The sequence below is a fragment of the Octopus bimaculoides genome, chromosome 11 (genome assembly GCF_046866305.1).
Source record: "Octopus bimaculoides isolate indiv1 chromosome 11, ASM4686630v1, whole genome shotgun sequence".
In the NCBI taxonomy this organism is placed as follows: Eukaryota; Metazoa; Mollusca; class Cephalopoda; order Octopoda; family Octopodidae; genus Octopus; species Octopus bimaculoides.
This window is the reverse complement of record NC_142938.1, coordinates 20468889-20495945: the sequence shown is the minus strand read 5'-3', so window position 1 is coordinate 20495945 and position 27057 is coordinate 20468889. Positions and strand designations below refer to the sequence as shown.

The 27057-nt window shown below is 41.1% G+C and overlaps 1 protein-coding gene across 4 annotated transcripts in view; it reads right to left on the bottom strand.

Moving 5' to 3' along the window:
- Positions 1-27057, bottom strand: part of LOC106869243 (uncharacterized) — a 112144-nt gene that overhangs the window by 83984 nt on the left and 1103 nt on the right. Inside the window, exons 1-2 of one of the 4 annotated variants that reach the window (XM_014914909.3) lie at positions 26413-27057; positions 3139-3195 (exon numbers count right to left, since the gene is read on the bottom strand). The exon at positions 26413-27057 is cut by the window's right edge and continues 1103 nt beyond it. The gene's annotated coding sequence lies outside the window, so the exon portion shown is untranslated. Of the gene's footprint in view, positions 1-3138; positions 3196-9723; positions 9922-19730; positions 19984-26412 lie in introns of those variants that run through there. The other 3 variants (XM_014914900.3, XM_014914916.3, XM_089359610.1) reach the window with 3 other exon arrangements.

Genomic DNA, 27057 nt, shown 5'->3' with positions numbered 1-27057 from the left:
TGTGTGTCTGTGTTTATCCCCCCCCAACATCGCATGACAATCGATGCTGGTGTGTTTATGTCCCCCGTAACTTAGCGGTTTGGCAAAAGAGACCGATAGAATAAGTACTACCAAATAAAATATATACATACAATATAAGATATATATATACTCTTTTACTCTTTATTCTTTTACTTGTTTCAGTCATTTGACTGTGGCCATGCTGGAGCACCGCCTTTAGTCGACCAAATCAACCCCAGGACTTATTCTTTGTAAGCCTAGTACTTATTCTATCGGTCTCTTTTTGCCAAACCTGTAAGTTACGGGGACGTAAACACACCAGCATCGGTTGTCAAGCGATGGTGGGGGGACAAACACAGACACACAAACACACATACATATATATATATGTACATATATACAATGGGCTTCTTTCAATTTCCGTCTACCAAATCCAATCACAAGGCTTTGGTCGGCCCGAGGCTATAGTAGAAAACACTCGCCCCAGGTGTCATGCAGTGGGACTGAACCCGGAACCATGTGGTTGGTAAGCAAACTACTTACCACACAGCCACTCCCACGTCTATAGAAGGAGGATTTAACTGCTATTTCCTTTTAACAGATCCAGCTATTATGTAGAGGCTCTCTCACTGACTCATGTTGGGGACATGTTTTGCAGGATTTTTTTCTAAAATTTTCATTGCTTCTTGCAACCTCTTCAATAGTTGTTGACTTTACATACATACAGATATGTATATATGTGTATATATTTGTGTATATGTATATATATTATTATGATTGACCGTTGACTGAACACTATTCATTTTTTTTCTCCGTGTTTTTCTCCTTGTCTCCGTATTCTTTCTGTTGAAGAGCGTAGCTCGAAACGTCAAAGACTTTCCGTATTCCCGAGCGTCATACTAATATATACTTTTGTTATTTACACCACCTGTCCTCGTCTGTTGTTATTTTTTGTATATTCTCCCATATATATATCATCATCATCATCATCATCATCGTTTAACGTCCGCTTTCCATGCTAGCATGGGTTGGACGATTTGACTGAGGACTGGTGAAACCGGATGGCAACACCAGGCTCCAGTCTGATTTGGCAGAGTTTCTACAGCTGGATGCCCTTCCTAACGCCAACCACTCAGAGAGTGTAGTGGGTGCTTTTACGTGTCACCCGCACGAAAACGGCCACGCTCGAAATGGTGTCTTTTATGTGCCACCCGCACAAGCCAGTCCAGGGGCACTGGCAACGATCTCGCTCGAAAATCCTACAGGAGCCAGTCAGGCGGTACTGGCAACGGCCACGCTCAAAATGGTGCATCTCATGTGCCACCCGCACAAGAACCAGTCCAGGGGCACTGGCAACGATCTTACTTGGCTTGCCGGGTCTTCTCACGCACAGCCCATTTCCAATATGTATGTGTGTGGGTGAGTGGATGGGTGTCTTTGTGCTTGTGCCTGTCATCCCAATGCTTGACAACCAGTGTTGGTTTGTTTATGCCCTTGCAACTTAGTTTGGTAAAAAAAAAAAAAACTGTTAAAATAAGTACCTGACTTTAAAAAAAAAGTATCAGGGGCAATTTGTTCTACTGAAACCCTTGAAGGCAGTGCTCCAGCATGACCACAGTCCAATGACCGCAACAAGTTAACAAAAAAAGCTATCATGAGCCTATTGTTTTAAATGAGGACAAGACACCCGAGGTGATGCAATCCAACAAACTTTTGCAAAGACAGGATGGTCACCTTCGATCATAGGGTCGGTTGACTAACACTCACCTTGGGCTAAACAGCAATAACAACAACAACAACAACAACAACAAACCTATTTTCATCCAAGGATTCTAACAATTCTCCCAATCTGATCAATTAAAAAAGTCAATGTTGTCTAATGTAGTTTTACATGTAAGGCTGGAAATGCAGCAGCAGTAGTAGTAGTAGTAGTAGTGGTAGTAGATCAGGGCTGTGACAACATGGATAACAGAAAGATAAACTACTACTACTACTACTACTACTACTACTACTACTACTACCACCACCACCACCACGACTGTCACTACAACCACCACTACCACTACTACTACTAATACCACCACCACCACCACCACTACTATCACTACCACTACCATCACCACAACCACTACTACTACCACCACACACCACCACCACCACCACCACTACAGCTATCACTACCACCACCAACAACACCACTACCACCACCACCACCACCACCACCACAGCTATCACTACTACCACTACCACCATCACCAACAACAACAATAACACCACTAATACCACCACCACAGCTATCACTACCACCACCAATAACAACACCACTAACACCACTACCAGCACTACCACCACCACCACAGCTAAAACTACCATCACTACCACCACCAACAACAACAACAACAATAACGTCACTACCACCACCACTACCACCACCACTACCACCACCACTACCACCACCACTTTTTCCATCAACACCACTAATGCCCCCAACATGAGTCAGTGAGAGAGCCTCTACATGATAGCTGGACCTTGTTAAAAGGAAATAGCAGTTAAATCCTCCTGCTATCATAAAAAGAAAAGGAAGGACATACTGGATTATGTCTCTTCCTTCCTTTCTCTTTCTTTGTATGAGATTATGTCTAAGGAAAAGAGTGGGAGATTACAGTTTATGGTCGGAATCTCTTTGATCATATGCCTGCTTGGTCAAGACTGACCAAGGATAATCAATGACCACCACCACCATGAATACCACCACCAGCACAACCAGCACCAGCACCACCATCACCATGACTACCACCACATCATAAACTACTACTACTGCTACTACTACTACTACTACTACTACTACTGCTGCTATCACTACTACTACTACCACCACTACCACCACCACCACCATCACCACCACCACCATGACTACCACCACATCATAAACTACTACTACCACCATCACCACCACCACCACCAGCACAATGGCTACCACCACATCATAAAACTACTACTAATACTACTACTACTACTACTACTACCACCACCACCAGCACCACCAGCACAAGCAGCATCATGACTACCACCACATCATAAACTACTACTACTACTACCACCACCACCACCATAAAGACCACCACTGCTGCTACTGACCTTAAGGCCTCCACAAGAATTTGCAGGATCCGTTTCCTCTCAGATAAACACATTCTTCTGCAACATTAAGAAAATCCTATCAGTAAAATCTTTTATCCTTTCAAAATATCAATATTGATTCGATCCAAAGAAAATTTTTCAATAACTAACCAAAACATTGTATATATTGGCACCATTCATTTTAGATATATTCATTATTCCAGACATAAATCTCTCAGATAATCCATACCAGCAAAAAAAAAAAAAAAAAAAAAAGTAATAATAATAATAATAATAATAATAATAAATAAATAAATAAATAGCACAAACAGTAATGACTGCATTCTATCATGATAGCTATATTTGTTAGAACTGATACATTCATGCAGAAAATTGGTGGAGTTGTTAGAGCAACGTGATATCTGAGCCAACTTAGTGAGCTCTGAGTTCAAATCCAGCTGAGGTCAGTTTTGGCTTACATCTTTTTGGGACTTGACTTATCCCTTTAGCATTTAAACCGGCCATGTCCCGCCCAATATTCTCTCTCTAGAGAGATCTGGCCCCTTGTACCTACCCTACAATGTCATTCTAAAAATAAATAAACGGCATACAAGTGGTTGTGTGGTAAGTAGCTTGCTTACCAACCACATGGTTCCAGGTTCAGTCCCACTGCATGGCACCTTGGGCAAGTGTCTTCTACTATAGCCTCGGGCCGACTAAAGCCTTGTGAGTGGATTTGGTAGATGGAAATTGAAAGAAGCCCGTCGTATATATGAGTGTGTATATATATATATATATATGTGTGTGTGTGTGTGTGTGTGTATGTTTGTGTGTCAGTGTTTGTGCCCCCAACATCGCTTAACAACCGATGCTGGTGTGTTTACGTCCCCGTAACTTAGCGGTTCGGCAAAAGAGACCAATAGAATAAGTACTAGGCTTACAGAGAATAAGTCCTGGGGTTGATTTGCTCGACTGAAGGCAGTGCTCCAGCATGGCCACAGTCAAATGACCGAAACAAGTAAAAAAAGAGTATAAATAAAAAAGAGTATAAATAAAAAAGAGTATAAATAAAAAAGAGTATAAATAAAAAAGAGTATAAATAAAAAAGAGTATAAATAAAAAAGAGTAATCACATCATTGAAATCTCAGAATTACAAAATAATGCATGATTAATTCAAAACAATGTGAATAAATAAGCTTTACATTTAACAGAATAATGTGAATGCTAAGGGGTTAATCCCTTTGCACCTTATAGAACATAGGCCATGGAGAATTATTCTCTATACCAGGCATTGGTGAAAACTGGGGTAAAATAAATTCTTGCGGGTAATGAAGACTCATTAGACATTACTCTTTTACTTGTTTCAGTCTTTTGACTGTGGCCATGCTGGAGCACCGCCTTTAGTCGAGCAAATCGACCCCAGGACTTATTCTTTGAAAGCCTAGTACTTATTCTATCGATCACTTTTTGCTGAACCGCTAAGTTATGGGGACGTAAACACACCAGCATCAGTTGTCAAGCGATGTTGGGGGGACAAACACAAACACATACACACATACATATACACATACATACATACATACATACATATATATATATGTACATATACACGATGGGCTTCTTTCAGTTTCCATCTACCAAATCCACTCACAAGGCTTTGGTCGGCCCGAGGCTATAGTAGAAGACACTTGCCCAAGATGCCACGCAGTGGGACTGAACCCGGAACCATGTGGTTGGTAAGCAAGCTACTTACCACACAGCCACTCCTACGCCTATGACATAAGCAAAAATTATATAAAAACGTGTTCCTTGTTACAACAGAAATTTATCTTCTGGCAACATTGCATCTGTCCAATGTAACGGACGTGCTTAGGAGACGTCACGCCAATTTGAACTACAAACAATTTGGTTGCTAAGGCGTTGTCAACATCATTTCTTCAAAACCTGAAGTAAAAAAGTTTCTAGAAAAATCCTTTTGTTTCATAATGGGGATATTAATTTATTTTATCGCATTTGTTTTATACTTTTTATATTTATAATTGTATCTTCCATATAAATAGATTCAATAAACCTTTTGAATTAAAAAAAAAAATCTATGATTTTCTTCCTTTCAAATCAAGGAGGTAACGCTGGAGTAAATATATATATCTTGGGGTAATAGGTTAAAAAATTTCTCTGACCCCTGCTCTATACTGTTTCTATTTAGTTCATTGATTCCCAACCTGTTTTTCCCCCAGGCCCCATTATAACTTTCTGGAAAAGTGTATGCCCCACCACCACCACTCATTAGAACAAAAACAAATTTATTTTTAGCTAATAGAATTGTTAGCATTCCAGCAAAATGCTTAGCAGCATTTTGTCTGCCTCAACATTCTGAGTTCAAATCTAGCTGAGGTCACTTTTGACTTAACATCTTTGCAGGACTTGAACTCAGTTCCTTCACTCCTTATGGAGCATAGGCCATGGAGAATTATTCTCTATACTGGCAGAAGCGTTAGCACGCCTGTCGAAAAATATGTAGCGGTATTTCGTCTGCCGTTACATTCCGAGTTCAAATTCCACCGAGGTCGACTTGGCCTTTTATCCTTTCGGGGTTGATTAAACAAGTACCAGTTACATACTGGGGTCGATGTAATCGACTTAATCCCTTTGTCTGTCCTTGTTTGTCCCCTCTATGTTTAGCCCCCTGTGGGCAATAAAGAAATGACTTATTCTCTATACTGTTCCTGACTTTGGGCTGTCTTTTCTACTTCTCTTCATTTCAGTGTTTCCCAACCTATTTTCCCCCAGACTCCACTTTCCAGAACTTTCCAGAAAAATGTATGCTCCCACCACTGGTTGGTTGGATAAAAAATAATAATAATTTTTAGCTGGCAGAATTGTTAGCACTCCTGAGCAAAAGGCTTAGCAGCATTTTGTCCATCTGAACGTTCTGAGTTCAAATGCTGCCAAAGTCGACTTTGTCGTTCATCTTTTCAGGATCAATAAAATAAGCACCAGCTGGGTACGGGAGGGGGGGGGTGATATAATTGACTTACCCACTTCCCTGAAATTTCTGGCCTTGTGCCAAAATTTGAAATCAATATTTTATCACAATTATTTAATACAAAAGAATCTACCGGTAACTCTTTTATGAAGTGGGAGTACAGAAAAAGAGTACATCATTGACTAAGAAAAAAAGTTAATCACTTTGATAAGAACCTTGTGCCTGGTGACTACGGCAGATTTCTTCAATTCAAGGAGACAATTTTGTTAGCCTCAGCTGTAAATCATCACGTTTCTATCAACTTCTCATAATAACCCTTATCCGGCCCAAATATTTATCTTTTAAGTCCAAACTAGCCAGGTCTAGCCTCTCACACCTATCCTACAATGTCATCCCAAAATAGACAGCATCATCGAAATCTCACAGCTATGAGACAATACATGATTAATTCAAAACATTATGGATAAATAAACTTTACATTGGCAGAGTAATTTGAACACTAAAGGATTAAAGGAATATCCACAGCAGGGCATTAGAATGGTGCTATATTGTAGCAAACAGTTTTCACACAGTATGCTTGGTTGGAGGGATTGGTTTGGCTAGGCTGAGTATTGGTGTAGTATGTTTGCTGTGGAAAAAAGATTTTCACAATGCCATGGCCCTTTAAAAAAAAAAAAAAAAAAAAAAAAAAAAGGGATTTCATACCACACCACAATTTTCCCAGGCCCCATTTGTGAGAATCACTGCTCTAGTTGGATCCCTGCATTTTTAACCCTACCTCAGGATCCCACTTCCAACTAGATTTATGTAAACCTCTCTGCCTCCTTCATTGTGGACCCCAGGTCAGGACCTGATGTATAATGCAGAGTGCTGGATTCCTCAAGGAATATTAACAATTAATAATAATATTCCTCAAGAAATATTGATATTAATAATATTAATAATGTTTTTTTTTTTTAGTTTATAGAGAGGACTGGAAACTCAGCAGAAATGTAATAGATAGATAGATGAGCTCTTAACTTTTGTATACGATTGCCAAACTCATCTATCTATCTTTAATATATATAATATTAATATTAATTATAATTAATTATATTAATATTAATTAAAATTAATAGTAATAATAATATTAATATAAATATTTAATAATATTAGGAGTGGCTGTGTGGTAAGTAGCTTGCTTACTAACCACATGATTCTGGGTTCAGTCCCACTGCGTGACATCTTGGGCAAATGTCTTCTACTCTAGCCTCAGGCCGACCAAAGCCTTGTGAGTGGATTTGGTAGACGAAAACTGAAAAAAGCCCATCGTCTGAGTGGTTGGCGTTAGGAAGGGCATCCAGCTGTAGAAACTGTGCCAAATTTAGATTGGAGCCTGGTGTTGCCATCCGGTTTCACCAGTCCTCAGTCAAATCGTCCAACCCATGCTAGCATGGAAAGCGGACGTTAAACGATGATGATGATGATGATGATATGTGTGTGTGTGTGTTTGTATGTCTGTGTTTGTCCCCCTAGCATTGCTTGACAACCGATGCTGGTGTGTTCATGTCCCCGTCACCTAGCAGTTCGGCAAAAGAGACCGATAGAATAAGTACTGGACTTACAAAGAATAAGTCCTGGGGTTGATTTGCTAGACTAAAGGCGGTGCTCCAGCATGGCCACAGTCAAATGACTGAAACAAGTAAAGAGTAAGGAATATTAACACCAATATTAACAACTATCCCTGCTTACACTCTAGGATCTATTCCTCCATTCCTACACTAGCGCCTGCCTCCCCATCTTCTGTCACAGCACTTTAGTTCCTTTTGGTATTTTGGTATTTCTCTTGATAGTTAGAAAGGAAGTTGGGCATGTGGCTTTCTTGTGGATTTTGCTGCACCACGTCATATGTTTTCTTCAGGGAAGGCCTTTTTGGTTTTCAATTTTCATCGATGCTCCTGTCACTTTGTTTTTATTTGCTGTTTACTAGGTAGAAGGTGGAGGCACAATGGCCTAGTGGTTAGGGCAGCGGACTCGCGGTCATAGGATCGCGATTTCGATTCCCAGATGGGTGTTGTGAGTGTTTATTTAGCGAAAACACCTAAAGCTCCACGAGGCTCCGGCAGGGGATGGTGGTGAACCCTGCTGTACTCTTTCATCACAACTTTCTCTCACTCTTACTTCCTATTTCTATTGTGCCTGTAATTCAAAGGGTCAGCCTTGTCACACTGTGTCACGCTGAATATCCCCGAGAACTACGTTAAGGGCTTACGTGTCTGTGGAGTGCTCAGCCACTTGCACGTTAATTTTACGAGCAGGCTGTTCCGTTGATCAGATCAGCTAGAACCCTCAACGTTGTAAGCGATGGAGTGCCAACAACAGGTAGAGGTGTTGGATCTATACAAATTCATATTTACCTCTAGGGAGAGGTCATTTATATTAGTCTGCTGTCTGTCCTTTGATCTGTGTAGCTTGGGAGGCCTTTGTAACTCTGCTGCAATAGCTCTCAGGGTCATTAAAACACAAAATCCAGCACACAGCTACAAGGACTGGCCCTTTAGGGTTGATAATTAAGTACCAAGCCAGAGTACTGGATAAGTGAAATTATTAGCACTTTGGATGAACTGTCTTAAGGTGTCTTTTTTTCAAGTTGTATGCTTTCTGAGTTCAAATCCTACTTATGCAGATCTAGTCAAAATGATGATAGGGTTGAGAAGTCCATAAACAAGTGTCTATATATATGTATGTATGTATGTATGTCTCTCTCTCTCTCTCTCTCTATATATATATATGTCTCTCTCTCTCTCTATATATATATGTCTATATATATATATATATATATATATATATAATACATTTCTAAATCTCTCAGAGAGATTTATGCAGTAGTGATGCGATAAAGTAGTTGTATGCCGTTGCTACTTCAGACTGATGATGAGCAAAGACTCAGAAACATGTCTCTGGATGCAGGTTTAGCTAAGTGGAGGTGCTTGGCTCCCCGTTGTAAACATAAGGACACAGGAAATTTGTCAAGGCCGACAGGAAGTGGTGCTGCTTCCTATGGCTAAATAGCAGTAGTATTATTCCCTTCATGGGACTGTCACTTTAAGTTGACAGCATACGATTACTTTATGTATGTATATATATATATATATATATACACACTCTTAAACATATGTATTACAAGTTTCTTTCAGTTTCCATCAAACTGACCCCCACGAACAAGGCTTTGGACAGCTCAGGGTTATAGCAAAACACCAAGGTGGTATGCAGTAGGACTGTACCTGAAACCATGTGGTTCCAAAGCAAGCTTTTTAACCACATAGCCACCCTTGCCCAAGTCTATCTATCTATCTATCTATCTATCTATTTATCTTTTTTTTTTTTTCTTGATCTCTTTTGATCGAACTCCCCCCTTTTTTTCCCTTCCTACGATCCCTTTTGATCGACACCCCCTACTTTTTCTTTTTCCTTCCACCCCCCAAAAAGAAAAGCTCTACATTGTATTTGTCCCATCTTTGTTGAGCCCTGCGTGGCTAATAAAAGAAATGTATCTGTCTATCTGACCATCCACATATCTATCTATCTATCTGTCTATCTATCTAGACAAAAAACAAAAAGGCAAAAGAGAGTCACTTACTGTTATAGTTTCTGCAATGACAATATTGACCAAGGTTACCGTGGTCTTTTCCGTAGGCTTTTCTTTCCACGGCTAAACCTAAACTGTCCTCCCCTCTTTTTACACGAGAACATTACTGTGATACACGATCCCTATTGATCGCTTTTTTTTTTTTCTTTTCTCTCGGTCCCTTTTGATCGAACTACCCCCCCCCTTTTTTCCTTCCTACGATCCCTTTTGATCGACACCACCACTTTTTTTTTTTTCCTTCCCGCTCCCAAAAAGAAAAGCTCTACATTGTATTTGTCCCATCTTCGTTGAGCCCTGTGTGGCTAATAAAAGAAATGTATCTGTCTATCTGACCATCCACATATCTATCTATCTATCTGTCTATCTATCTGTCTATCTATCTGTCTGTCTGTCTGTCTGTCTGTCTGTCTATCCCTTCATGTGTATGTGTGTGTGTGTACTACCGACAAACTGTAGCACCAACTTCTGTGACCACTACCACGACCACCACGACCACCACTACCACCACCACTACCACCACCACCACCACCACTACCATCACCACTACCACTACCACCACCACCACCACCACCACCACCACTACCACCACTACTACCACTACCACTACCACCACCACTACTACCACCACCACTGTGACTATTACAACTACTACAATCAAGCAAGGGTTCTCTTCTGATTGTTGTTGTTGGTAGTAGTAGTAGTAGTAGTGATAACATCAATAATGGTAGTAACATCAACAGCTGCTACAACAACAACAACAACAACAACCAACCAACCAACCAACCAACCACGATGACCACAACGAATGTTACTACTACCGCTGTTGCTGCTGCTGCTGCTGCTGCTGCTGTCAATAGAATTGCTGCATCAGCAATAAAATAATTACTATCATCATCAGCATCATCATCAGCAGCAGGAGCCATAGAAACAGCAGTAACAATAGCAACATCAATATTAAGAACAATCGCGGCAGCAGTCAGCGACGGAGGCCGTGACGTGGCTGCGCTGCTCGACTTGCAAGAAATAGCAGTTAAATGACACCCTTCCCGTTCGAAGTGTATATAGAAGGGGAAGAAGTTTTTGGGGCCAAGTGTAGTCCTAGATATACTCTGGCATGATGGAGTGGTCGTTTTCTGAAACGTCTTGCGACAACATGTCTGCTTGGTCAGATCAGGGGTGGCCCGGGAGCCATTCCGCCGCCGCCGCCGCCGCCTCCGCCGCCACCACAACAGCAACAACAGCAACAGCGACGCGAAGACGATGATGACCACTACCACTACCACTACCACCGCCGCTACCACCTCCACCACTAACACCACCATCATCCACTATCAGAACCATCGAAGACAAACGTTAGCAGTAGCAGCAACAGCAGCAACAGCAGCACGACGACGACGACGACGACGACGACCACCACCACCACCACCACCACCACCACAACAACAACAACAATAACCACCACCACCCACTATCAGCAACATCAAAGACAATGACAGCAGTAATGATATCAACACCATTAGCACAAGCAGCAGCAACTCCTTCACCACCACCACCACAACCACCAGCAGCACCGCTATCGCCGCCGCCGCCGCCACCAGTAACTGCAACAACATCAATAACAACACCATCACCGCCACCACCAACAACGGCGAAAATAACAACACTCCTCCACCACCACCACCACCGCTAACAGTAACAGTTACACCACTACCACCGCCGCCACTGCTTCCGCGACCACCACCAGTAACAACGACCAACTGCATGAACACTACAACAGCATCAATACCGTCACACCAGCATCGTTCGTCTTAAAGCTTCAATGCATTCCTACCACCCACAAAAGCACTGCGCCACACCCTAACCCTAACGCTTAAGCCTCAACCCAAACGCCCCAACCCTTAAATGACAGCCTACCACCTTTATGAAGGAAGGGTACAAGGATGTGGGTAATGTAGTTTTAGATATGAAAAGCATGGTAAGACACGTCTGGAACCTCGCTGATCAGGATTAGCGAGTTCGTTAAACAAGTAGGGAGGCCTCAGACATCGTTCGTGGACGGGTGTGTGGATAAGTGGTTCGTTTCGGAACCACTTCGTTTTTGGGTTCGATTCTCGTGTTGACCAATTCCTTGCGCGTAGAACTTGGCAGAGAGAAACTGTGCCTAAGCCCGCCGTGCTTACGTGCGTGCGAGCATGTATGCCTGCGTATGTTTGTGAGTGTGTGTACGTGTATATATGTACGGATGTTTGCATGTATGCAGAAGCAGACCCGGCGGGTGCTGAGGGGCACGTACCAACCTCAAGAAAAGAAGTGCGCCCTTCTAAATAATGTTATTACGCCCTTTTCTCTTGGAATTGTATTCCCTTCTTGACCGTGTGTCGTCCCTTCGAAAAATTCCTGGGACCGGCCCTGGTATATATGAATGTGTGTATGCATGTGCGTGAATGTAGAAATGTATGTATAGATGTGTGTGTATACCCGCTCCCATTGATTGCACCTAGTATAGCACTAGTGTAGCAATAATTGGGTACCCTCCCAGCAGTATACTGGATAGATACTATCCCTTAGTGGATTGAACCCCCAACCCCTAACTCTCTCACGTTATATATATATATATATATATATATATATATATATATATATATATTACAAACATATAAGAGGGATGACCACTAAGTGGACATCCCTTTTCCTAGAAGACCAACTACGGTCTGACCACAAAGAAGAATGTTCTAAAGAAAATTCAGTAAACGCCAGAACGTGAGCGAGCAAGACAAATGAAAAAATACAAAATATACAGAATTAATCACAGACCGGTTTCGCTATTAACGTATATTAATTACATTTGTATCTTTTCATTTGTCTTGCTCGCTTACGTTCTGGTGTTTGCTGAATTTTCTTGTGAGCATTCTCCTTGGTGGTCAGACCGTAGCTGGTCTTCTTCTAGCAAAGGGATGTCCACTTAGTGGTCATCCCTCTTATATGTTTATAATATAATTTTTTCTGAATTTTCAGATTTTTCAATTTGCTAGGCCACTGGTTTTAAATTGATATTAATCAAATTAATATTCAATTTATCACCCTTATTATTTTATATATATATATATATATATATATATATATATATCAATAAGAAAATGGAGGGGAGTATGAGGTACTCATCAACTTGCAGATACTGTATTCCGTTGATTAATCTGTTTATTTTATAACTAAATTGACAAAAAACACAATATCCAGACACTTATGACATACCATGTCATATCAACAATTAAGATTTCAAATTTAAAGGACATTTAGCAATTGGAGAAGGGACAAAATCTTACAGCTGTTTCGGCCTAGCGTTGCATTGCCCCATTCCATCTCTATAGCTCCCGTACGCTGGAGTAATTAGTAGATGAAAATGATGTGATGTAATGGGGGTACATGCATGGTTCATATATATATATATATATATATAACCTGTACAGATGATTTGCTTATACTAATCAAATATTTGTGCTGTACATTAATTAGCTCACTCTCGCCATCAAATCGACGTTACCTGTACAGGTACACGGTGTACCACGCGTCAGGTGTCGAAGTGATTGCAGAGCAATGTGAGATGAAGTGTTTTGCTCAAGAACACAATGCACCACCCGGTTCAAGAATTGAAAGCACGACCTCTCGTTCGTGAGTGCAACACCTAAACCACTAGGCCATGCGCCCTCAACATGTATGTTTGTATGTATGTATGTATGTACGAGGGGCTGTTGGAAGGTTCCTGACTTTGGGTAAAAGAAAATACACGAGGCCCATTTAATTACCTCCGCCATAGCAAAGGCGGAGGTATTGTTTTCAGTCGTGTTTGCTTGTTTGTTTGTTCGTCCGTAGACAAGATATCTAGAGAACTGCTGGATGGATTCTGATGAAACTTTCAGGATGTTTGGCCCCGTGACTGGTACGAACTGATTAGATTTGGGGATTGATCCGGTACCGGACAAGGATTCTGGATTATTTTTCCGTTTTTTTTTTTACTTAATTTTTGAGAGCGGTCAGGTTCATTTTTAGTATTCTCGTTAGTGAGTGCAGTCGAGTTTATTCCAGATATACTCATTTTATAAATCATGTCTGGTTAATCCTTGAAAGGACGTTGGTGTTGCCTTGACAGAGGTTTGCGCTCTCTGAGTGCTCATGTTATAATTTTATTCAATATATTCCCCTCTCAGATTCACACACTTATTGCAGCAGTCCTTCAGTTTTTCTAAGCACTGTAAAAGAACTCAGAAGCTTGAGCCTCCAACGAGGCTTTTCGCGATACTCTTAAAGCCAGGAACTTTTCAGTTTTACCTACAATTCAAAGCACCAGTTTTTTTCCATTTCTTTGTCACGCTGAATCTCCTTGAGAACTACGTTAAGGGTATACGTGTCTGTGGAGTGTTCAGTCACTTGCACGTTAATTTCACGAGCAGGCTGTTTTGTTGATCGGATCAACTGTAATTCACGTCGCTACATCTGACGGAATGCCAGTTGTATGTATGTATGTGTGGAGGCGCAATGGCCCAGTGGTTAGGGCAGCGGACTCACGGTCATAGGATCGCGGTTTCGATTCCCAGACCGGGCGTTGTGAGTGTTTATTGAGCGAAAACACATAAAAAGCTCCACGAGGTCCCGGCAGGGGATGGTGGCGAACCCTGCTGTACTCTTCCACCACAACTTTCTCTCACTCTTACTTCCTGTTTCTGTTGTGCCTGTAATTCAAAGGGCCAGCCTTGTCACACTGTGTCACGCTGAATATCCCCGAGAACTACGTTAAGGGTACACGTGTCTGTGGAGTGCTCAGCCACTTGCACGTTAATTTCACGAGCAGGCTGTTCCGTTGATCGGATCAACTGGAACCTTCGACGTCGTAAACGACGGAGTGCCAACAACAATGTATGTATGTATGTATGAATCGTTTCCTCCTGTCAGCCAACAGACCCCACTTTTAAAATATTTATCCTCTAACTGCAGTGTACATCACTAATTCTTTCAAATCTTACTGGTTACTTTTGTGTTTTGGCTTATCAAACCCAATCTAGCGTCCAAACACCCCCTCATCCAACCCGGTTTCATTATGTAATTGCTTGATCTGCTAGAAATGGTAGTATTTATATAATTAAATATTTATTATTAGGAATTGTATGAAAAAAAAATTTTATATTCTGCTTATAAGTACAAGCAATTTATTATTCTTTTATTCTTTTTCTTGTTTCAGTCATTTGATTGCAGCCATGCTGGAGCACCGCCTTGAAGGGTTTTTAGTCGAAGAAATCGACCCCAGGACTTATCCTTTGTAAGCCCAATACTCATTCTCTCGGAATCTTTTGCCGAACGGCTAAGTTACAAGGACGTAAACACACCAGCATCGAATGTCAAGCGGTGGTGGTGGCGCGAACACAGACACACACAGACACACACTCACACACGCACACACACACACGCACATATATGACGGGCTTCTTTCAGTTTCCGTCTACCAAATCCACTCACAAGGCTTTGGTCAGTTCGTGTCTATAGATAAAGACATTTGCTCAAGGTGCAACGCTGTGGGGTTGAACCCGGAACCATGTGGTTGGGAAGCAAGCTTCTTACCACACAGTCACGAACAATAAAATCTTATATGGACTTCCATGGACCGTATTGATCCCTGTTGAGAACCACTGTGTTAGATAATATTAGAAGAAAAAAAAAAGCCAAATGTGTATTTTAAGGCGTGTACTTAGACAAATGTGGAATTTGTGAGGTTCATGCCTTTATAAAATAATCAGTGAATGAGTTCTGTAAATGGAAAGAAGTGAAGCTGGTTGGTCTCGGGATTGAAACCGTCTCGGAGAAAAGACAGTGGCTGTAGAAGTGAAAGGGGGAGGTTTTTTTATTTCCCACTTTGGAGAATTTTGCGATATACATCCCCTACGTAGTCGCATGATATACTAGAAACAGCAGCTAAATCTATTTTGAATCATATAACTTCTGAAAGCTGGACACATTGGATAGTGTAGTCTGAGATATACTATGTCTAAGAAGATTATATACGATGCAAGGTGACTACGTTTGGAATAACTTTGATTATAGGTCAGTCCAGTTATGACACACACACACACACACACAATCAGCAACGCGAGCCAACAAAGGTGCCTCTATGTGGTCGTTCACCATGCTTGAAATAGCAAGTAAATCCCTTTCGAATTACACCTGCATTATTTCGAAAAGCAGAACGTATCAGATAATGTGGTTCTGGGTTTCCTTTACATAGGAAAAAAGACATGGCGGTCACGGCTAGAAAGCCTCTGATCACGCGTTTGCTCAATCAGAGGGTAAATAACAGTACTAAAAACAACAGCAACAACGGCACAGACATCGGTTTTCTTTATCACGAGTCCGAAAATTTACGGGAGGCTATTTACTATCCTGGGTAAAACTGTGGCCCGCGGTGCTTTCTGAATGGCACGCCTATGGAAAAGTTACCTTGATTTTATTTTAGTACTGCGGTCCGCCTGATGAAGAACCATACCATGTCTCATGCGGCCCGCTTCTCGAAAAAAAAAAAGGGCCGCCTTGTCGATATCTATACTATAGCGTTCCCTTCTTTTTCCTAGGGCCATTATTAACAACATTCAAACCAGTGGTTCCATGTAACCCTTGGGAGTTCACGTAAGATTTTGCTCTTAGAATTTATGTACAAAATATTTACACATTTTAAAATACAATTCCTAATATTTAAACAAAAATATAATAGATTTTAGATTCTTTTACTTGTTTCAGCCATTTGACTGCGGCCATGCTGGAGTACAGCCGTAAAAGGTTTTTATAGTCGAACAAATCGACTCCAGGACTTATTACTTTTTTAAAGCCTAGTACTTATTCTTTCAGTCTCTTTTGTCGAACCGCTAGTCTAACGGGGACGCAACCACACTAGCATCGGTTGTCAAGCAATGTAGGTGGGGGAAAGGGACATACACAGACACAAAGACACACATAAATACACACATATACATATATACGACGAGCTTCTTTCAGTTTCCGTCTACCAAATCCACTCACGGCTTTGGTCGGCCCGAGGCTATAGTAGAAGATACTTGCCCAAGGTTCCACGCAGTGGGAGTGAACGCGGAACCATGTGGTTGGAAAGCAAGCTTCTTACCACACAGCTACGCCTGCGCTTATGGTAAAAAAAAAAAGGCAATAGTTTTAAGATATCGAATGGCTGTGAGGGTTTCCTCCGTCACCTGAGCTACATGGGAATCAAAGGGATCCATAGGTAAAAGATGAATGAAAACCATTGGTTGAAACATAAATATGCAATGGTAGAAACTGTAGAATGTACACTACATTCATTGAAGTCCTGAGTTCAAACCCGACCATAGCCGTATTTGCCAAATTATCTTTCTGGGATTTTTGAAGTAGTTGTTATTTAACTCCGGGTCAGTCATGACCACCACGTTTGGTTTTTTGCAGACATATGTGGTGCCATTTGTTGTAATTTGTTGTTGATGGTGGTAGTGGTGGTGGTGGTTGTAGTGTTAGTGGTAGTAGTAGTGGTAGTGGTAGTTGTGGTGGTAGTAGTGGTGATGCTGGTGGTTGTAGTGGTAGTGGTAGTAGTAGTGGTGATGCTGGTGATTGTAGTGGTAGTGGCGATGCTGGTGGTTGTAGTGGTAGTGGTGGTAGTAGTGGCGATGCTGGTGGTTATAGTGGTAGTGGTAGTAGTAATGGTAGTGACAGTAGACAGGGGAATTGGTACCGGTGGCGGTGGTAGTGGTGGTTAATGTTATTTCCTGCGTCGGTTCTGATCGAGCAGACTCATAATCAAAAGAACACGCCGGCCATGACCCTCCAATCCTTTTTTAACATTTGTAGGATGGCATTATCTGATGTGTCCTGCCGTTATTTAAAACAGTAACTGTTTCTGAGTTGAGAGAAATTTGGCTGCTATTTCTACTTTTAGTAGATTCAGTGACTCTTCTCACTCTAGTATCAAGCGGGGAGATTTGAGGGATATTTGGTTCCTATTTCACTTAGAGATACTTGATTGACCCTTTGCACTCAAATATCAAAAAGAGATATTTAGCTGTTATTTCTATACCTAGCACTTTCAGTGACCTTTTTCAGTCGAGTAAGGAAAATGGAAACTTGACTGGTTGACATTTTTTACGTTAGAAAGGGTCCAGCAGAGGGTATAACCCCTTTTTGAAGCTTCCAAGACTAGCTGTAGGAAGGGAGGAAGTGGTCCTTTGACTAGAGACCATGTCTGAATGCTTGCATTTAGGCTAGGGGCAACGGTTTCTGTAACACACCAGTTTTTCTATGAGAAGGGATTGCTAGCTTCTTACTTAATCATTTCTGGAGTAAGAGAATTCACATACGCCATAGAAACCGGGAAACCGGGCCCATGAGCCTGGCTAGGATTTGAAAGGGCGACGTTTATCGTTTTTATATTAAATGAGAGTATAATTGTGGAGGCGCATGGCTTAGTGGATAAGGTGTTGGGCTCATGATCGTAAGATTGCGGTTTCGATTCCTGGAGCAGGCGATGGGTTGTGTTCTTGAGCAAAACACTTCGTTTCACTTTGCACCAGTTCACTCAGCCGGTAAAAATGAGTAACCCTGCAATGGACCGGTGTCCCGTCCAGATGGGGAACGTATATGCTAGAGAGACCGGGAAACCGGCGCTATACTCCTTACGGAGTAACGCGAACTAACATATTAAAATTATGCCATCCCAGAAACTCAGAAAATGACAGGATGGTCATGGCTGGAATAACGTTAATAATAAGACTGTTCAGTTAGGGTTGACACACGGAATAACAAACAACATCAACAATTCCAATAAAGTTCTTTGAATTCTTGTACGTAAATTATTTGACTTAAAGGAGTTTGTTTAAAGGCCAATACTTTGCTCATTATTTATTTATATATATCTATCATTATCCAAAATGCTTTTCAGCCTTTCGTTTCTCTACATTCTAGGTTCAAATTCCGCCGAGGCCAACTTTGCCTTTCATCCATTCGGGGTCGATAAATTAAGTACCAGTGAAACACTGGAGTCGATGTAATCGACTTAATCCTACCCGCAAATTTCAGGCCTTGGGCCTATAGTTGAAAGGATTATTATTATTATTATTATTATTATTATTAAGAGGGGGGAAAGGTGACGAGCTACTAGCAGAATCGTTAGCGCGCCGGGCAAAATGCTTAGTGGCTTTTCGTCTGTCTGCACGTTCTGAGTTCAAATTCCGACGAGGTCGACTTTGCCTATCATCCTTTCAGGGTCGATAAATTAAGTACCATTTGAACATACTGAGGACGATGTAATCGACTAGCCCTATCTCCAAATTTCCGGCCTTTGTGCCAACATTGGAAACAACTAGTTGTTATTATTATTATTATCATCATTATTATTATTATTATTGAGTGAGAGAGCAGTGCATGCCATCAAAGTGACCCGGGGGTAAAATATACGAAGCTCATTATACCCATCATGACAACCCGTCAGCTGGCAGAGTCGTTAGCGCGCCGGGCGAAATGCTTAGCGGTATCTGCCGTTACGTTCTGAGTTCAAATCCCGCCGAGGTCGACTTTGCCTTTCATCCTTTCGGGGTCGATTAAATAAGTACCAGTTACGCACTGGAGTCGATTTAATCGACTTAATCCCTTTGTCTGTCCTTGTTTGTCCCGTCTATGTTTAGCCCCATGTGGGAAAATACAGAAATAATAATAATAATTATTATTATTTATAATTGTCCTATTCTTTGTGAATGGTTAGGAGTCAAGTCCAACTCGGGTAGTATTTCCGGGTGATCTTGTTACTTGTTTCCAAACAACTGTATGTATGACCCATATAAGACAAATGACCAAATATATCTAGGACGGCACTGCTGCTGCCACACACACACACACACACACACACACTCACACACACATCCAGGACCACAACTGGGAGGAAACAATTAGACTAAAAATAATAAAAGATTTATTTTACTCACCAAACAAACTACCGTTACTGATCGATTCACAGGCGGTGTATTGATCTTTTGTCTTTCTTTCCTCCCCCTCTCTCTCTCTCTCTCTCTCTCTCTCTCTCTCTCTCTTCTGAACGGACCATGTCAGGTTGTTAATATGCAACTAATACTTCTATCTATCAAGCAAAATCTTAATTACTTACACCGCTAGACAACACACATGTGCCGTAAACACAAATGTTTACAAGGGTTAATTTCACCTAAACTATGGATTCACATTAAATTCTTTAAAGCTTGCATTATCAGACAACAAAATATTTGCTATTTACAGTTGGGAAAATATTTTCAAAAATAAACGCTAATGAACAAACTGAATGTAAAAATGTAGAAATGACTATTTTTTTTTTCTTTTTTAGCCTTTGGGTTAATTTTACTTAATTTTTACTTAAATTGCTATTATGTAATTTAAAAAAAAAAATATATAAATTTGTAATATCAAATTTTTAATGTGTATACCACTCTCTCCACCCAGAATACACACGTCTGGAGTTCCTTCTGGCATCGTTGCTGTGTTTCCACCTACCAACCCCCACCTCACTCAACCGCATTGAACACGAGACTTACTCTACTCGGTCGTTCGACTTGCTAGAAATCGCAGCCAAATTTTTTTATCTCAAATGACGTGCTGCAATCTAAAGGAATGGGCATGTTTGATAATATGGACCCGAAGTATGAGGTCTGGGTATAAGATGAGATGGTCAAGATTGGAATGTCTTTGATCGTCAGTCAGCAGAAAGAGAACGGAACGTTAAGATTAAACAACATAGGCGTAGGAGTGGCTGTGTGGTAAGTAGCTTGCTAACGAACCACATGGTTCCGGGTTCAGTTTCACTGCGTGGCACCTTGGGCAAGTGTCTTCTACTATAGCCTCGGGCCGACCAAAGCCTTGTGAGTGGATTTGGTAGACGGAAACTGAAAGAAGGCCGTCGTATATATGTATATATATATATATATATATATTTATATATATATATATATATATATATATATATATATATATATATATATATATATATATGTATGTGTGTATATGTTTGTGTGTCTGTGTTTGTCCCCCCAACATCGCTTGACAACCGATTCTGGTGTGTTTAGGTCCCCGTAACTTAGCAGTTCGGCAAAACAGACCGATAGAATAAGTACCAGGCTTACAAAGAATAAGTCCTGGGGTCGATTTGATTCGACTGAAGGCGGTGCTCCAGCATGGCCTCAGTCAAATGACTGGAACAAGTAAAAGAGTAATTATTATAGCACCAATAACACATACGCACTTGCCTTCTCACAAAAACGGTTTCAAATTTTGGCACAAGGTCAACAGTTTTAAGGGAGTGAGGAAGTCGATTACACCAACCCCAGTCCTCAAATGGTACTTATTTTATCGACCCCGAAAAGCTGAAAGGCAAAGTTTATCTTGACACAATATGAACCAAAAAACACAAAAGATTTGAAAGAAATAGGGCCGAGCATTTTGTTCGTCTCGTTAACGATTCTACCTATTGGCCGCCTGATGTCTTCGGACAATAATTCTTTCTACTATAGGTACAAGGCTTAAAATTTTGTGGGGAGGGTCGAGTCGATTGCATCGACGCCTCAATGTTCAACTGGTACTTATTTTTATCCATTCCGAAAAGATGAAAGCAAAATCAACCTCGGCGGAATTTGAACCCATAACGTAAAGAGCCGGCAGAAATAATGCTCGTTGCATTATTCAGCCACGGTGGGATTTGAACTCGGACAATAAAGGGAGGTAATTCAAAACCATAAGAACGTCTGCTATTCTACATACACATACATGCTTTCATATATATATACATATATATATATATATATATATACATATATATATATATATATATATATATATATATATATATATATTCTTTGTAAGCCTGGTACTTATTCTATCGGTGTCTTTTGCCGAACTGCTAAGTTACGGGGACCTAAACACACCAGAATCGGTTGTCAAGCGATGTTGGGGGGACAAACACAGACACACAAACATATACACACACACACACACACACACATATATATATATATATATATATATATATATATATATATATATATAAAATTTATTAATGAGGGTAGAAATTGATATTAATCAATTAAAACCAGTGGTCTAGCATATTAAAAAAATCCGAAGATTAAAATTATATTACATACAAAAATAAGAGGAGTGAGTGGACTCCTATATGCTAGAAATAGATGCCGAATCATCTAACCACGAAAAAAGAATATATGTTCTTTTTTCGTGGTTAGATGATTCGGCATCTATTTCTAGCATATAGGAGTCTACTCACTCCTCTTATTTTTGTATGTAATATATATATATATATATATATATATATATATATGACTGCGAGTCCGCTGTCCTAACCACTGGTTATATAGAGTAGTAGAGGCGCAATGGCCCAGTGGTTAGGGCAGCGGACTCCCGGTCGTAGGATCGCGGTTTCGACTCTCAGCCCGGGTGTTGCGAGTGTTTATTGAGCGAAAACACCTAAAGCTCCACGAGGGGTGTAGTGGCGAACCCTTCTGTACTCTTTCACTAGAACTTTCTCTCACTCTTTCTTCCTGTTTCTGTTGTACCTTGTTACACTGTGTCACGCTGAATCTCCCCGAGAACTACGTTAAGGGTACACGTGTCTGTGGAGTGCTCAGCCACTTGCACGTTAATTTCACGAGCAGGCTGTTCCGTTGATCGGATCAACTGGAACCCTGGTCGTCGTTACCGACGGAGTGCCACGATATATGTGTGTGTGTATGGCTGTGTGCGTATACGTACGTTGGTTTGTGTCGGACGAATGCTCAGTCCTTGTAGAGGATATGAATATTTTTTTCTTTTACTGAAACTGAAAGTTTATCTAGCGATTCGAGTTTCATGTCACTATGTTCATCAGGTGAGAAAAAAAAAATATATGTAAAACAAATAATAAATGAGTATATGCATATATACGTACAGGTATGTGCATACCTACGTGCATATCTGGGTACGGGACATTGCAAACAAAACGTAGAGAAAAAAATAATAATAACCACAGTACAGAAAACACACAGGCCACATAGAGAACATTTTCCTTCATCAGCTACCCCCATTCTAACACAGGCGTTTCGAAGAGTATGGCAGGACGCATCGTTAAAATGGCTCTTCCCACGGACCACAAATTAAATTTGTATACACAAATTAAACTTGTACTATAGAGCAATGTAGTGACGGACAGAAAACAGGACAGGAAAACAAACGGAAAGAAAACAAGACAGGAAAACAAACGGAAAAGGCTATACGGCCAGACGTGAAAAATTATGTGTATGTTGAACGCTGTGAAGCAACGAACTGGAAGCGCGCGCGCGCGCGTGTGTTTAAGTGTAAGTGTGGAGTGTGAAGGCACGTGGACGAGTGGTTATGGTTAGCACGCCGGGCGAAATGCTTAGCGGTATTTCGTCTGCTGCTACGTTCTGAGTTCAAATTCCGCCGAGGTCGACTTTGCCTTTCATCCTTTCGGGGTCGATTAAATAAGTACTAGTTACGCACTGGGGTCGATATAATCGACTTAATCCGTTTGTCTGTCCTTGTTTATCCCCTCTGTGCGTAGCCCCTTGTGGGCAGTAAAGAAATAACTCATGATCGCGAGATCGTGGTATCAATTCCCAGACCGGATGATGCGCTGCATTCTTGAGCAAAACAATTCATTTTGTGTTGGTGCAGTTTACTCATCTGTAAATGAACAGCCCTGCCACGGACTTGTATTCGGTTCGTGGGGGAATGTTGGCCTGCCCGCCTAGCCAGCGATGGCGGTGCATCATTCGAAAGTTGAAACAATGCTCAGCGCATTGTGACCAGCGGTCGATACAGGGAAACCGATAGGCTGGTCGATACAGGGAAACCTATCTATCTATCTATCTATCTATCTATCTATCTATCTATCTATCTATCTATCTATCTGTCTGTCCGTCTATCTGTCTGTCTATCTATCTATCTATTTGTCTGTCTGTCCGTCCGTCTATCTATCTATCTATCTATCTATCTATCTATCTATCTATCTATTTGTCTGTCCGTCCGTCTATCTGTCTCTGTGTGTGTTTGTATGTATGTGTATGTATTCATACATATTCATGTACATATATATGTGCGTGTGTCTGTGTGTGTGTGTACGTATGTAGGTGTAATTATATGCACGCGCACACACAGAGACAGACATACACATTTTAGTGAAATAAATCGCATACATACATATATGTACACACGCACACACGCACACACGCGGTTTATTATATACTAACAATTCACCCCTGGTACTAAAATTGTGCTCCCCGATTTAAACTCTTTGCAGGCACCACTATCTAATGTCCCTTGTCCATCCTTAAAAATACGTGGCCTTGCATCTCAGAATCGTCCGTGCTGGACAAAGTGCCTTGTGGTATTTGCTTCTGCCTCTTAGCGGTGAATTTCTCTATTGCAACCTGTCTCTCAAGACGGGAGTAAAAGCGAAAATTTATCGTAAAGGATATGAAATGGTGGTGGTGGAGAGGCAAAAATGTAAAGAAGTGTTCTTTTTTTCGTTAATGGACAAAATAGGCGCAGGAATGGTTGTGTGATGAGAAGCTTACTTCCCAAACACATGGTTCTGGGTGCAGTCCCACTGCGTGACACCTTCGGTTAGTGTCTTGTACTATAGCCTCGGGCCGATTAAAGCCTTGTGCGAGGATTTGATAGAAGAAAACTGAAAGAAGCTCGTCGTATATATACATATATATGTGTGTGTGTTGTCCCCTACTGCCGCCTGGCAACCGGTGTTGGTGTGTTTACGTTCCTGTAACTTAGCAGTTCGGTAAAAACACCAATAAATTTAGTACCAGGCTAACATAAAAAAAAAATAAAGGATAGAAAAACAAATACTGGGATCGATTCATTTGACTAAAAGGTCTTCAATGTGGTGCCCCAGCATGGCCGCAGTCCAATGACTGAAACAAGTAAAAGATTTTTTTTTAAATGCTAAAGATATACTATCGCACAAAGAAACAAACAACCATTTCTTCTCTATGAGGCAGTGATATAGCTATTTCGAAAATCCACCTTTCAGAGTTTGGAAACGAGTACAGCAGTAAGAATTTACCCTCCCTACGTTCTGTGTTCAAATTTCGCCCAAGACCAGCTTTGTCTTTCGTCCCCACCAGGGTCAATAAATCAAAGTAGCATTCAAGTACTTTATTGATCGTATCGATTAACTAACACCTTTCCTTCTAAAAACTGCTGGGCTTGTACAAAAAAAAATAATAAATAATAAATAATAATAAAATTAAATCGTGATAGGTCGGCGTGTTAGCAACGGATAAAATGACTGGGCGGCATTTCTTCCGGCTCTTTACATTCTGGGTTCAAATCACGGTGCTTAAATCAGAAGCAATCATTGTTTTTGTTGTTGTCGTTACCACAGGGGCTAACTAAAATAACAAACAGTAATTATCACGGCTGCCGTTACTACTACTACTACTACTACTACCACCAACACATTGACAACAGCGGACAACAACAGCAAATAGCGCGACAATAACAAGTACGACATCAGTAGCAACAGCAGCAGCAGCAAAAGATGCTGCTGTAGCGCCACAGCAACAAATAGCAACAACACTGCACCACCACCACCACCACCACCAACAACAACAACAACAACAACAACAACAATAATATCAACAGCAGTATCAAAGCAAGCGAACCTGTACATGGTTGCTCGATCTGCTAGAAATAGCGACCAAGTTTCCCTCGAATCACACAAAAGACACAACAGGATACATAGGATAATGGTTAATGGTAGTCCTAGATTTGTTTCCTCTAAAAAGACGGGATGGACACGGTTGGAAGACTTTTTGATCATAGGTCAGTTCGATCACGGCAGATCTAAGGGCTTGATGATGATAATACAAGAACAGCAGTTATACGACCTGCTAGAAATAGCAATGAAATCTTCCTCAAATCATACCTCCTGTCTAATGTGATGGATAGACAAGACTGGATGGCTACGGTTGGGTTACCTCTGATCATAGGTCTGCTCGGTCACGGCTGACCTGGGGCTGAATAATAACCATTGAACAACAACAACAACAACAAAACTACGATCTGTTAGAAATATCAGCCAAATCTTTCTCAACAAACAAAAGTGGATGGCCACGGCTGGCATGCCTTTGACCACAGGTCTATTTCGATCACGGCTGACCTGGGACTAAATAATTATACGACCTGCTAGAAATAACAACCAAATCTCACTCAAATCGCATCGTAACTGTCTTATGTGAAGGACAGACAAGAGTGGATTGGTATGGCTGGGATACTTCTGATCAAAGGTCTGTTCGATCTTGGCTGACCTAGGGCCAAATAACAAGAACACAATATCAAAGATGAACAGCTAGAAATAGCAGCAGAATCTTCGAATCGCGTTCTCAAGCCTTAGAAAATACGAAAGACAAACCCACACACATATGTGATAATGTGTGTGTGTGTGTGTGTGTGATTGTCACACGGATCGACTGGAACGGGGCTTTAGAAGGGAGGTCTGCTTGATTAGAGGATAACCAGAGGCTAAAATCGTCACAGCATCAACTACGAGAACAACATCCATGACAACAACATCAACAACAACAATTAGCCTACCTTTAAAAACGTTTTAAACGTAGCTTAGTCCATGTTTTCTTCTTTATTTCTTTCAATAATTTTTCTTCCTCTTATCTTTTCTCCTTCCGTGTATTAGTTTCCTCCCGTAACTTCCTTTGTTGTTGTTGTTGTTTTTGTCACTCTTCTTCCTCTTCAGTTAAAATAGTCGCCGTAATCGAATCTCCCACGTTGATGCTTATCAAACAGCGACGACACCAACTCCCACCACCACCACTACCACCACCGACACCGCTGCCGCCGCCGCCACCTCCGTCAGCAACACTAACACCACCACTACCGCCACTTATACCGCCACCTCCACCACCACCACCACTACTACTACTACTACTACTACTACTACTACTACTACTACTACTACTACTAGAACAACAAATGTGACAACAACGCTAACAGCAAATGGCAACAACAAAATCAAGTAGCAGCAGCAGTTGGAACTACTACTACTACTACTACTACTACTACTACTACTACTACTACTACTACAATCGGGCAATGTACTGTTTATGTGTGTGTATGTGTGTGTGTATTTATAAATGTGACTGTTATACTGTGGTGTGTGTGCACTTTGTTGTTGCTGTTTGGCCCTGGGTCAACCTCCAGAGAAGTAACTTTATGATCAAGGCG